We start from the raw sequence: 13,712 nt of genomic DNA, 5'->3' as shown, positions 1-13,712 counted from the left end.
ATTAAGCCCGGTAGGGTCAACTTCATGATTCAAAGAATTTAGTATTTAACTCAAATCAGTTTTATTATTAAATTAAGTGGGAGTCAAACTGATATAACTATATTAATCTAGTAGGTTATCCAAAATCTAGTAAAAATCCAAGTAAAACCAGATTTATATTTTAAAATCATATTATTATAATTTTTTAAAATAATATTATTTTAAATTGAATCACTCTACCAATAACTTTAATAGATTTTTTAAGTAGTCATGAATGGTAAAAAGAAAAAGGAGAGATGGACACAGCAAGCCCCCATAAGTAGTCATGAGTGCCAAAAAAACAAAAGATTGACAAAACAAGCTCCAGAAGTAGTATAAGAAGAAACAATAGTGAGAAAGACGAGAGAACATATATATATATATATATATATATATATATATCAGTTTTTATTAACTAAATAAACTTATGTTACAAGTTATAATTATTAATATTAAATTCAAAATACATATTGCATGTATTTTAAATATGTTACAAAGTTTAATAAAGTAGGTTTTTGATTGAGTTAATTAGATTGTGGATTGATTTATTTAGTTGATCAGATTTTTTTCAAAATCTAAATTGGACTAGGTTTCAAATTAATTTAGGCTTGAATCAAATTTAATAACGCTGATTAAAACTACATTATAAAAGAAAAATTGAATTGCATAAAAGTAATTACCCGAAAACTTGTATTTTTTTTTTTATAAAGTTGAACCCGTGTCAGTTTTTTTTTTATGAAAAAATATAAATAAAAAATTAATGCTCGAAAGCTCACTTTGCATAACAATGATGGATACAGAAAACTTGCTACTTTCTTTATAGAAATAACGTGTGGAAAATTATGTCTTAAATTTTGATGGTGGTGGCAAAATCAAACAATATCATTAATAAAATGAACCACAAATGATAATATTTCTAAAAATACTTCATGTCATTGTCATGACAATAAGTTTTCTTCCTTTTCTTTTTAAAGTACTTATCAATCTATTTTTTTGTAATGTGAGATGGGTTTGTGAGACTATTCTCATTTGTATTTTTTCCATCTTAAAATATTGACTCCAAGTCAAGGTTTTTTTTTTTTTTTTAAGAAAAAAAACATGAATAAAAGGTTAATGCTAGGCACTTCATGACTTTTCATGAAGATGGTGAATATAAAAGACTTGCTACGTGTGGAAAATTATTCATATTTAATGAATTACTTTGATTAGTTTCTTGTGTTATAATATTAATATTTAGGAAGTTTTAATTTTTAAAATTTGCGAATTCCAATTGGGACTTTTTATTTTATGATTTATGGAAATAGATTCTAACTAATTATTACAAATTTTACGTGAAAAAGTATGAGGGCGTGCTAAAATTTTTTATATTAAAATTATCATTTTCCTCGTCTACATGAATAGAGGACCGAATACACAATTATAGCTTAAAAAATAAAATATTTTAAATTTTGATCCATAAAATGTTCTTACAGGTTCCATATAACACAAAATGTATATATGGTTGCCATGTTATTACATCAATTACTTTCATTTTTTTATTGATTTTAGTATGAACTTTTATTTTCTCATATCATTATACCAATTTCATTTTTTTTATCATATCAATCAAATATTGTTATAAAAATTCCATTGGTTTTCTTGTTTTTTCCCGATGATGTGACTTTGAAAAAATAACATTGAGTTTGAATATTCTTGGAGAAAAAGTCCCCTACAAAATAATAATTGTATTGATAAATAAATTTTTTTTTAATTAAAATAAATTTTGATGGAAAAAATCCTTAAAAGTTATTGACACATGAAATCAATATATTTTCTTAAAAAAAAATATTGTAACCATATAAGTAATTTACTTATTTATTCTAATGAAATATAAAAATAGCTGAAATCATTATTTGTAATTGAATTTAATGATGCTAATTAAAACCACATTAATAAAAGGTTAATGCTAGGCACCCCAAGTCAACTCTTCTCTGTGGATCCTTTGTCCCTAAATAAGCTCACCTCGAGTAATCCTTTGTGCTTCATGAGATTCCAAAAGCTGAAAATATACTCCCTTTCCAAAGCTGAAAATATTCATCGTCATTAGGTATATACCAACTTCCAGATGTGAACCGGTTTTTTTATTAACTAAATAAATTTATGTTATAAAGTTATAATTATTAATATTAAATTTAAAATACATATTGCACATATTTAAATATATTATGTAGTTTAATAAATTATGTTATGATTGAATTGATGAAGTTGTGAGTTAATTTATCTAGTTGATTAAGTTAGTTTTGATTGAGTCAATTTTCACTTGAATTTTTTTAAAAATATAAATTAAGCTAGGTTTGAGATTAACTTATCAGTATTGAATCTAATTTAATATCACTTATTAAGACCATACAGTAGAAAAAAAAATTGAATTGCGTAAAAGTAATTAACCGACAACTTGTATTCTTTTTATAAAGTTACCCCATGTCAGTTTTTTTTGTTTTTTTTTTTATTTTGGAAAACATGAATAAAAAATTAATGTTAGGAAGCTCACTTTGCATGACAATGATGGTTATGGAAGACTTGCTAGTTTCTTTATGGAAATAACGTGTGGAAAATTATGTTTTAATTTTGATGGCGATGACAAAATCAAACAATATCGTTGATAAAATAAACCATAAATGATAATGTTTGTAAAATACTTCCTGTCATTGTCATGACAATGAGTCTTTTTTTTTTTTTTCTATAGTACTTATTACTCTATTTTTTTTTAATATAGTCAACAAGTAAGATGGATAGGAATTTGCAGTATAAGATGGGTTTGTGAGACTATTATCATTTGCATTTTTTCCATGATATAGGTGAATGGGATGGTCTATGAAACCATTGCTATCAGTCGTCTTTTGTTTTTTCTATGTGATGGGCCCATAAGACCTTTGCTCCATAGGATTGGGAACTTTAATTTTAATTTTTCAAGGTTGTGATAACATAAACTATATAGAAAGAAGGGAAATAATTTTATGAATTATAGTATTAAAATATAAAATTTTGATAATTATATCTCCTCATGCCTGAAAAATAAGGTATGTAAACCTACACTATTTAATCGGGCTACATTATGGATGAACCTGTGAACTGGATTTTATTAACATTGATTGAAATCACATAATAGTAAAATAAAATTGAATTCCATAAAAGCAATGAACTGAAAAGTTGACCCCAAGTCAAAGTTTTTTGTGGAAAAAAAAAAACATTAATGCAAGGTTAATGCTAGCTAGCTACCCCAAGTCAAAGTCTTTTGTGGAAAAAAAAAACAAAATGAAAGGTTAACGGTAGCCAGCTATTTTGCAGTGTAAGATGGGTCTGTGAGAGACCATTAATGCTATCAATTGTTTTTTCTACGAGATTATATATACTGTACACGAGAGGGGATGGGAGACCGTTGCTATCATGCAGTTTTTTCCAACGCTCTATAAATTAAAGCCTGAACCTCCGCTAGCTGTCTTCTGTAACAAATATCGATCAAACCTGGGTTTATTTTCACCACTTTGATGGCTCACTACCGTGACAAATTTGATCCATTTTTTGGTTTGATTTATTTTCTGTTATTTTTCAAATATCTTCGTTTCTTCATAGATTTTTTATGGATATGCCAAATAAAATTGGATAAATTTTTATAAATCTAGCGTATATAAATTGAAAAACTAATTAAGTTTTTTTATCCAAATAACTTTAAGATGCACCTCTTTATATTAATATAATATATTTAATAAAATTCCCTAAACTACTGTATTTCTCCACCATCGAAAATATATGGTGGCAATCCTCCAATCTCAAGAGTACACGAGATAATTTAAACTACGGTAGTTATTATATTATTATATAAAAAGAAGAGGATCGCTTAATTATTCTTTTTGTCAATCAAAAACAGTTCACTTCCACAAAATACTTATTAGCATGCTACTCATTTATTATTATTAATTATAAAATTTGATCAATCAATAAGGGAATTGATCATGAACTATGACTCACTTGAAGTGATTTTACTACACCATTAAACAATTTTATCGATAAATTTATTCTGTCGGTGTGAGACACACAAATCATTAGTATATTTTTACCCACAGCCTCACCGATATAATCCGTCCAAGTTATTTTTTTAATTATTTTAATAAAATATAAGGTATCTTTTAATCTTGTCATATATTTCTTGTCTTTAAAGAGAGAGAGCTATGAACTTAATCTCAAAACTATTATAAAGACATTAAATGATCACTGAAAAAGAAAAAAACTAATTCTTTCAACTTTATTTTAATCTTTGTATTTCATGAGTGCAAAAAATAAATGCTTTATATCAAAACAAAAATAATTTTAATATTAGCATATTAGTTTGAAAATATATAAAAAAAAAAAATTTAAATATAAAAATTAAATTTAATAAAAAAATAAATTAAACCACCTTGCCAAAAAAAATACCCTGTTAGAATTTACTTTATAAATCTAGAAGGTATAAATGGAGAAGTGTTGTATACATAAAAATCAAAATTAATTGGTCTTTCACTATAACTAAATCATCAAAATTAAATTTTGAAAATCAAATTAAAAAAATATAAAATTTTATACAATCCATCCTCAATATTATTGGAGAAAACAATGAGGCCTTGCGGAGTAAAAAAAATCCACGCAAGCACTACTTAATAATATCAAAAATGAAAACGAAAAGGATTGTGATGAAGAGTACACTGCCGTCCTATGTCATCCTCCTTTTTTTTTCCTCCATTTTTTTTCTAAGAGTTTGAGCCTTTTAGACCATTGCCATCATCCATTTTTCCATGAATGGGCCCGTTGGATGGTGCCATCGTGCACCCCCCCCCCCATGAGGTGGGTCCGAGAGAACATTTCCATAATGCATTTTTTTCTAAAAAATATTCAGATTAAAAGTATTATAAAAAGAAAGTACTATAATTCCCATGCTTCATCCATTTATACAAGTAAGGAGTCACACAAAACATATATGAATAAATCTCAGAGTTGTTTTTAAAGTTTATATAAAATATTTCATTCTCATCCAAAAAATATTAAAAAGTAAACAAAAAAAGCCAAATTAATAAAAATAAAAATAGAAAATATAACAAAATTTTAGAGAATTAATTCTTCTAGAAATCATACAATTCTATTCACTTAAATTCTCATTAATCAACAATAACTAATATTTAAAGAAGTGATCAGTAGTGTTACATATATATATATAAAACTTATCATGTTTCTTTTAAGGTAGAAAATCAACCAAAGATTAGATTTGTTTTTTCAAGAGTTTTTTTAAAGGTAAAAAAAAAAAAAAAAACAACTTAATATGAGCTTTCCTCATCAAATAAAGTTATTTGACACAAATACCGTCTGTTTTGGTAGTCTAAATCGATGTCAACACACTTTTTTTTTTTTCTATCGCCAGAATCTGACAATCTCTCTTTTCTTTCTCAATCATGGATTAAAAAATAACAAAAATAAGTTTTTGTATCAAAATCAAATTGAAAAAAATATTGAGATACTGAAATTATATGATTTGCATAATTTTTAAAATTTAAGAATCAAAGTGCATTCTTTGCGAAACTTATGGCATAACACTTATATTTGGTGTCTTTTTTTTTATTTAAGTCCCTCTTCTTTTAATTTTACCATTTCATGAAAAATCAAAATCAACTGAAGTTTAATTAGAACTAAATTGTCAAAAACAAATTGAGGAAGAAATTAAAAAATCATAATTTTTAAAACAGTTCATCTACAATAATATAAAAAGGATGAATAGTAAAGTCTTGACAAGGAAAAAAAATTCAATAATAGCAATACTTAGGGGTGTTTGAAAGTGTGGTTAGTATTGGTTTTTAAAGTGTTTTTTTGTTTGGAAATGCATTAAAATAATATTTTATTATTATTTTTTAAAAATTATTTTTGATATCAACAAATTAAAATGATCTAAAAATACTAAAAAATATTAATTTAAAACAAAAAATAAAATGAAATAAAATTTTATTTTTTAAAAAAATAATTTTAAAACATAAAAACAAAATAATATCAAAATGAAAAAAAATTTGATGAAGAGGACATTGCCATCCTATGCCATCCTGCTTCTTTTTTTCCACGAGATGGGTCCGTTGGATGGTGCCATCGTGTATTTTTTCCATGAGTTGGTACGAGAAAACATTTTCATCATGCATTTTTTTCCTAAAAGATATTCAGATTAAAAGTATTATAAAAGTAAACAAAGAGAATATGTATATTAAAGATAACTGTTAAATGAATGAATTCAGATATTATGAATTATGTATTAAAATAAAAAAATAATTGTTTTTAAAATTATTTGTAACATTAACATATTATATTTATAATGATAAAAAAATATAAAAAATTATTAAAAAAAACACGGTTCAAATTTATTCTCAAACAACTCTTAGTTTGATAAAACTAAAAAAAATAAAAAAATTAGGAAAACTAAATTAAAAAGTTAGTGTTTAGTAGGAAAAAAACACGACATCAAATCAATCAGTAAAGATTCATATTGAACCTTGTTAAAATTAAAATGGAAAATGTTGGGTGCTATAAGAATGATCAACATTTTTTTTTACTAAATGTTGAAGAGTTAGTAATATAACCGTGGTATATAAAAGCACAAATATTTGGTTAGGAGGGCATGAATTTGAGTTGGAAATAAATATTAATAGGATTTCGGCCAATTGAAAAATTAAAAAAAGAACAAGAGAGAGAGGATGCGACTATGAAGTGGAACTTTATAACTATTAATATTAAATTTAAAATTTATTCATATTACAAATATTTAAATATATCATGTGGATGTGACATGAGTTATCTGCTGAGCTTAAAAAAGTCATGTTCATCATAATCATAGAGTAAAAAAAAAATATTGAATTAAGAAAAAAACAAGCTTATAAATAATGAGAAATTATTTGAGACGCAAGCTTATGCAGCAAATTGAAAAATGGATTTCGGCCAATTGAAAAATTAAGAAAAAAACAAGAGAGAGAGGATGCGACTACGAAGTGGAATATTTTTTTTTTTTTTAAATGAAGCTTCTAACTTATGTGGCTAGCTGCTTAGTGTCCGTTGCCATCATGCAGTGTTTTTTCCACGGCATGGGTCCGTGAAGTCCTCTATAAAAGCCTTAACCTCCTCGCTGCCATTTGCAGCAATTAATATTGTAATAGTTGATATATGTTAAGATAAATTAACTGAATTGCATAAAATGAAATGCATAAAATGAAGTAATTAACTGAAACTTATATTCCTTCTTAATGCGTTGACCCCAAGTCAAGTTATAGATAAACTGAAGAAAATAGAACAAACGTGTTTTTCCCCCACTCTCCAGCCCACTAATTAATTCTAAAACTTAAGGACAGACTCTAGCCGAGAGCAAGTAATTGCTCGTTTGTTTAGTGAAGAGTAGTTTTTTAGAAATTATTATTTTTATTTTTAGAAGTTATTTATAATTAAAAAAATTAATTAATAAAAAATATTTTTCTTACACTTCTTTTATTATTATATTTATTCATCATCATCAAGTTTATTTGAATTTCTCGAAATTTATTTGAATTTATATTTTTTTTATGACCTTTGAATTACAAGTTATTTTGATTATTATTTATTTTATTTAAGATAATTTATGAAAAAAAAAAATTCAATTTCATTGTTATTTAAATTTTTAATTTGTAAAATTTATTCCTTATTATTTTAATAAACTTGAAAAAAATAAAACATTAATAAATTATTTTTTGTGACATAACCAAATACTGAAAAGTATTTTTCAACTTATTTTTCATTACACCACCAAATATTAAAAAATAATTTACTTTTCTGGAATTCACTTTACTAAAAAAATCTATTTTTCAGAAAACAAACGGGGCGTGAATCTCAAAACTTTAAAACTGATTTGAAGGTATCAAGTGATCATAAAAATAAAAAACTAATAATATGTTGGCAATTATATTATTCTAAAATTAATAAAGGATAATAAGCAAGAACATCCTTTTAAAAGAGGTCGAGGTTATCCGTTTTTAATTTTATATAATTCTGGCAAGGAAACAATCGACTTTGAATTATAATCATTATGCTAATGAATATCCTTGGTTGAAGAGAAGCATCATATTATGTAAGAACTACCTGTGCCGCTAATTTACAATCACCTTATTTATGTTAATAGGCAACATTTAATTACCATGATATAAAATACAAAAATAGTGGGAACATGTTGTGTATTTTTGTCATTTTTAAAAATATAAATTTTACTCTATTTCACTCTAAAACTATTGTAAAAAAATATTTATTTTAAATTTATCTATATTTTATAGTTCAAAAATCTTTGACGGGTCTAGTAGATAGACGCAAGACCTTGTCAATTCAAGATTTTAAATAGTACAAAATCACATAGTAAAATAAAATTAAATTCCATAAAAGTAATGAACTGAAAAGTTGACCCCAAGTCAAAGTCTTTTGTGGAAAAAAAAAATTGAATGAAAGGTTAACGATAGCCAGCTATTTTGCAGTGTAAGATGGGTTTGTGAGAGACCATTAATACCATCTACATTTTTTCCATAATATGGGTAAGTGAGTTGGTCGACTGTGAGACCATTAATGCTATCAATTGTTTTTTCTACGAGGTGGGTCTGTGAGACCATTAATGCTTTCTAGCAACATGCAAGACTTAACAATATTAACTATCTTTTTATTTTATATTTATTAAAAATAAATATTAAAACCTATTATATTAATTTGTGAATTTATCAAACTTTATAACTATTAATATTAAATTCAAAATTTATACATATTACAAATATTTAAACATATCATGTGAATGTGACATGAGTTATCTGCTTAACTTAAGAAAGTCATGTTCATCATGACCATAGAGTAAAAAAAAATATTGAATTGCATAAAAGTAATTAATCTAAATTTATATTCCATCTTAAAACGTTGACCCCAAGCCAAGGTTTTTTTTTTTTTTTGGAAAGAAAAAACATGAATAAAAGGTTAATGCTAGGCACCCCAAGTCAAGTCTTCTCTATGGATCCTTTGTCCCTAAATAAGCTCACCTCAAGTAATCCGTTGTGCTTCACGAGGTTCCATAAGCTGAAACTATACTCCTTTTCCAAAGCTGAAAGTATACCAACTTCAATCCTTGAGAAAGAGTCCCTATCCTTGATTAAAATACTATATTTAATAGAAGTAAAATGTTGAAAAAAACAAATTTTACCAGTTTTTTATTAACTAAATAAACTTGTCGGACCATCCTTGCTGCTGATATTTTTTAGGATTTTAGCTCCAAAATCTATCGTATTCAACAGAAACATATATCAATAGGTTAGGTTGTATATTAATTAAAAAAACTAAATAAGTTTTTTATTTATCCCAATAACTTTAAGGATGCACCTCTTATATTAATATAATATATTTAATAAAATTCCCTAAACTACTGTATATCTCTAACAGTGAAAATATCACTATAACTGGTGGCAATCGTCTAGTTCCAGGCATTATATTTTTTTTTTCTCGGGATGGGTCCGACACGCAATCACCATCACACATTTATGAGTCTGTAAGACCATTGCTATCTGCACTTTGGTCCCCGGTAGCATTGCTTTTTCCTCAAGATGAGGCCGTGAGACCATTTCCAACCATCATGCTTTTTTCCCATGAGATGGGTTGGTGGAAAAACTTTGGTTTAATTGGGAATTTAGGGGTTTGATTGAGAAAATAGAAGAGAATTTTTTGTGAGATGAGAGACAAAGAGAACTTTATACACAAATGTAATCAAATAAATAAAGAATTATGTGGGTTAATAAGTGAAAAAAAAACCATAAACAATGACTTAAAATAAAAAGTGGAAAAAAAATTCAAGAGATAGGTGTACATCAAGATATTCTAAAACTTGTGGACAAAAACTAGTTTGTAAATTCAAAAACATACTAGAAATAATTAAATAAAAAAATAATACATATACTTAAATAAAAAAATCTCATAAAATAAATAATAAATCTTACAAATTAAAAAGTTGAACGAAAATAAAATTGAAAATATATATACAATTTTATAAATTATCTTAAATAAAGTAAATAATAATTAAAATAATGGAGACCAATAAATTTGACAAATAAATTTTTTGAAAAAATAATGAAATTAAAAAAATAATTATAATTTTATAAATTATTTTAAATAAAATAAATAATAATTAAAAGAATAAGAATTAAATTGAACAGATAAAAACTTTAATTAAAAAGGAATAAGAAAAACAAATAAATGAAAGCCTGAAAAGTTGACCCCAAGTCAAAGTCTTTTGTGGAAATTAAGGGTTCTATGAGAGACCATTAATGCTATCAATTGTTTTTTCCACGAGATGGGTCTCCACGAGAGGGGATAGGAGACGATTGCCATCATGCAGTTTTTTCCAACGCTGTCTACTTGCAAGATAATCGTTTCCAAGAGGTGGGCCCATGAAGTCCTCTATAAATTAAAGCCTGAACCTCCTCGCTAGGTGTCCTCTATAACAAATATTGATCCAACCTTCCCTCCTCTTGGTTTATATTCTGATATTAAGATGTTGACGGTACTTTTACTCATTCTGATGCTTTCCCTGCAAGCATGGCATCCTCTTGGTTGCTTGGAGGAAGAGAGGATCGCTCTCTTGCACTTCAAACATTCTCTTAACTATCCCAATGGCACCTCCCTTCCCTCCTGGAAAATAGCCAACGCCAACTGTTGTGAGTGGGGAGGTATTGTTTGCAACAGCAGTACAGGTCGAGTCACCAAACTCTATCTTGGGAGCGTAAGGAACCAGGAGCTGGGAGATTGGCACTTGAACGCCTCCTTGTTCCTTCCTTTCCACAAACTCAACTATCTCTCCTTGCCATGCAATCGTATAGCTGGTTGGGTTGAGAAGAAAGGTTTGCTCTCTTAAGTATTACAAAATATTTATATTAATGAAATAAGGTGTTGTTTATTTAGTATCATTAATTTTAGTTCTCTACAATAATTCATCATTGAAGAAATAGAAATCATATCTAGTAACAAGGTGTTGTTTAAATCCACAACATATATTATTAAATTGCCAATTTTATTATCATCATTACATAGACATAGACCATCACTTTAACAATTACTCTTTTTATTTTCACTTTCACCACCTCAACCTTCACTGTAACAATTACATGCCTCTTCATCAATCATAATTAAATTACTCCAATAATATCCTTTTTATTCTTCACCTAAAGTCTTTATTTATTTATTTTATACAGGTAGTTATGAATTACAGAAATTAAGTAATTTGGAGATCCTTCACTTGGAATATAATAGCCTCGATAACAATATTCTATCATTTGTGGAGGGGCTTCCGTCTCTTAAATCACTATATTTAGATTATAATAGATTGGAGGGGTTAATAGACTTGAAAGGTTAGTTTTTTTATATACTATTATTTTTATACATATTAAATTTAATTAACACAATTATCTATTAAATTTAATTTCAAAAAACACAATTAAAGAGTACTGTATTAATTTATTTTTTATATATAAATATCAAGAATCTCTGACTAGCTTGGAGGAACTGGGTCTGGAACGGCAACAATATTAACAAGTTGGTAGCCTCAAGAGGTAATTAGCAACACATTCACATTATCTACCTGGCTGGTAGCATCATGAAGATAATATTAATTATTCTTGTTTTTTCCCTAACTAACTTGCAGGTCTAAGCAACTTGAGGACTCTATCCCTAAAAAATATCACAACCTATGGAAGTAGCATCCATTTAGTATTGCAATCATTAGGAGCATTCCCAAACCTCACAACACTTAATCTAGGAGACAACGATTTTAGAGGGAGAATATTAGGTGACGGTAAGTTGTATTACATATATAGTGATGTTTATATTTTTGGGTTTAATTGAAAAAAATAATTTGCTACTTTTGAACAAACAGAGTTGCAAAATTTGAGCTCATTGGAAGGTTTGTATCTGGACGTGTGTTCTCTAGATGAACACTCCCTTCAAAAGCCTTGGAGCTCTACCTTCTCTAAAAAATCTGTCATTGGCGAAGAACTTAATGGCATTGTATCTTATGGAGGTAAATTAACAAATTTCAACTCTACTGTTACTTATCATTGATCATTTTATTTCTCTCTATACCTGCTACAATTAGGTGTCTGTTTAGATTTTCTCTTTTATGTTTTAGCAACCTACTAAACAAGTCTTGAAGAGACAATTAAATCTCAAATTTAGAAATTAACTCAGTTGAAATCTTTATTATTTTAAAATTCTACCATCCATTTAATATAAATAACATTTCAATTTAATTCCCCCCTTCTTTCTCTCTCAACACTATTTCAGTGTAATGTAAATAAAATGATAACATAAAAAACAATAATTTTTTTAATAAAAAGGTAACTTCATACATAGAGAGTGTTATTCAATAAATTAACAATGGTGTATTTTTATTTTTTTGGGTAAGATGCATAAAAAAATCCTTCTTTTAAATGGACAATACAATTTTATACACTTACCTTATGTTTTTAGTTTTTTTTTAGCCATGATTAATAAGTAATGAATTATTTCTAATTTTAATTCCTTCTACGCTAATATAATTTTCTTGTTTAATTGATCGTGGCAGGCTTCCTTGATCTCAAGAACTTGGAATACTTGGATTTGAGTTCCAATACTCTCAATAATAGCATCTTCCAAGCCATTGGAACGATGACCTCTCTTAAAACTTTAATGTTGCAGAGTTGTAATTTAAATGGCCAATTACCTACAACCCAAGGTAATGTTAGGTTGATGACTCTTACTCTTTCTTTCTCTCCAGGTTTATATATTTTTTTATTAGACACTCAAAGTTTTATTTTTTTTCTCTAAATTATAATGTGATTAAGCTTATGTAACTTAAATCATCTTGAAGAGCTATATATGTATAGAATTTCTCTTTTATGTTTTCGCAACCTACTAAACTAGTCTTGGAGAGATAATTAAATCTCAAATTTAGAAATTAACTCAATTTAAATCTTTATTATTTTAAAATTCTACCATCCATTTAATATAAATAACATTTCAATTTAATCCCCCCCTCTTTCTCTCTCAACACTATTTCAGTGTAATGTAAATAAAATGATAACATAAAAAACAATAATTTCGTTAATAAAAAGGTAATTTCATACATAGAGAGTGCTATTTTTAGGAGGAGAATAAATTAACAATGGAGTATTTTTATTTTTTGGGTCAAACATATAAAAAATCCTTCTCTTAAATGGACAATACAATTTCTACACTTACCTTATGTTTTTAGTTTTTTTAGCCATGATTAATAAGTAATGAATTATTTCTAATTTTAATTCCTTCTACGCTAATATAATTTATTGTTTAATTGATCGTGGCAGGCTTCCTTGATTTCAAGAACTTGAAATACTTGGATTTGAGTTTCAATACTCTCAATTATAGCATCTTCCAAACCATCAGAACGATGACCTCTCTTAAAACTTTGAAATTGGAGGGTTGCAGTCTAAATGGCCAAATACCTACAACCCAAGGTAATGTTAGGTTGATGACCCTTACTCTCTCTCTCTCTAGGTTATATATTTTCTATTAGACACTCAAAGTTTTATTTTGTTTTCTAAATTATAATGTGATTAAGCTTATGTAACTTAAATCATCTTGAAGAGCTATATATG

Source organism: Populus alba, chromosome 18 (assembly GCF_005239225.2).
Source record: "Populus alba chromosome 18, ASM523922v2, whole genome shotgun sequence".
Taxonomy (NCBI): domain Eukaryota; kingdom Viridiplantae; phylum Streptophyta; class Magnoliopsida; order Malpighiales; family Salicaceae; genus Populus; species Populus alba.
Note: the sequence above shows the minus strand (reverse complement) of the source record.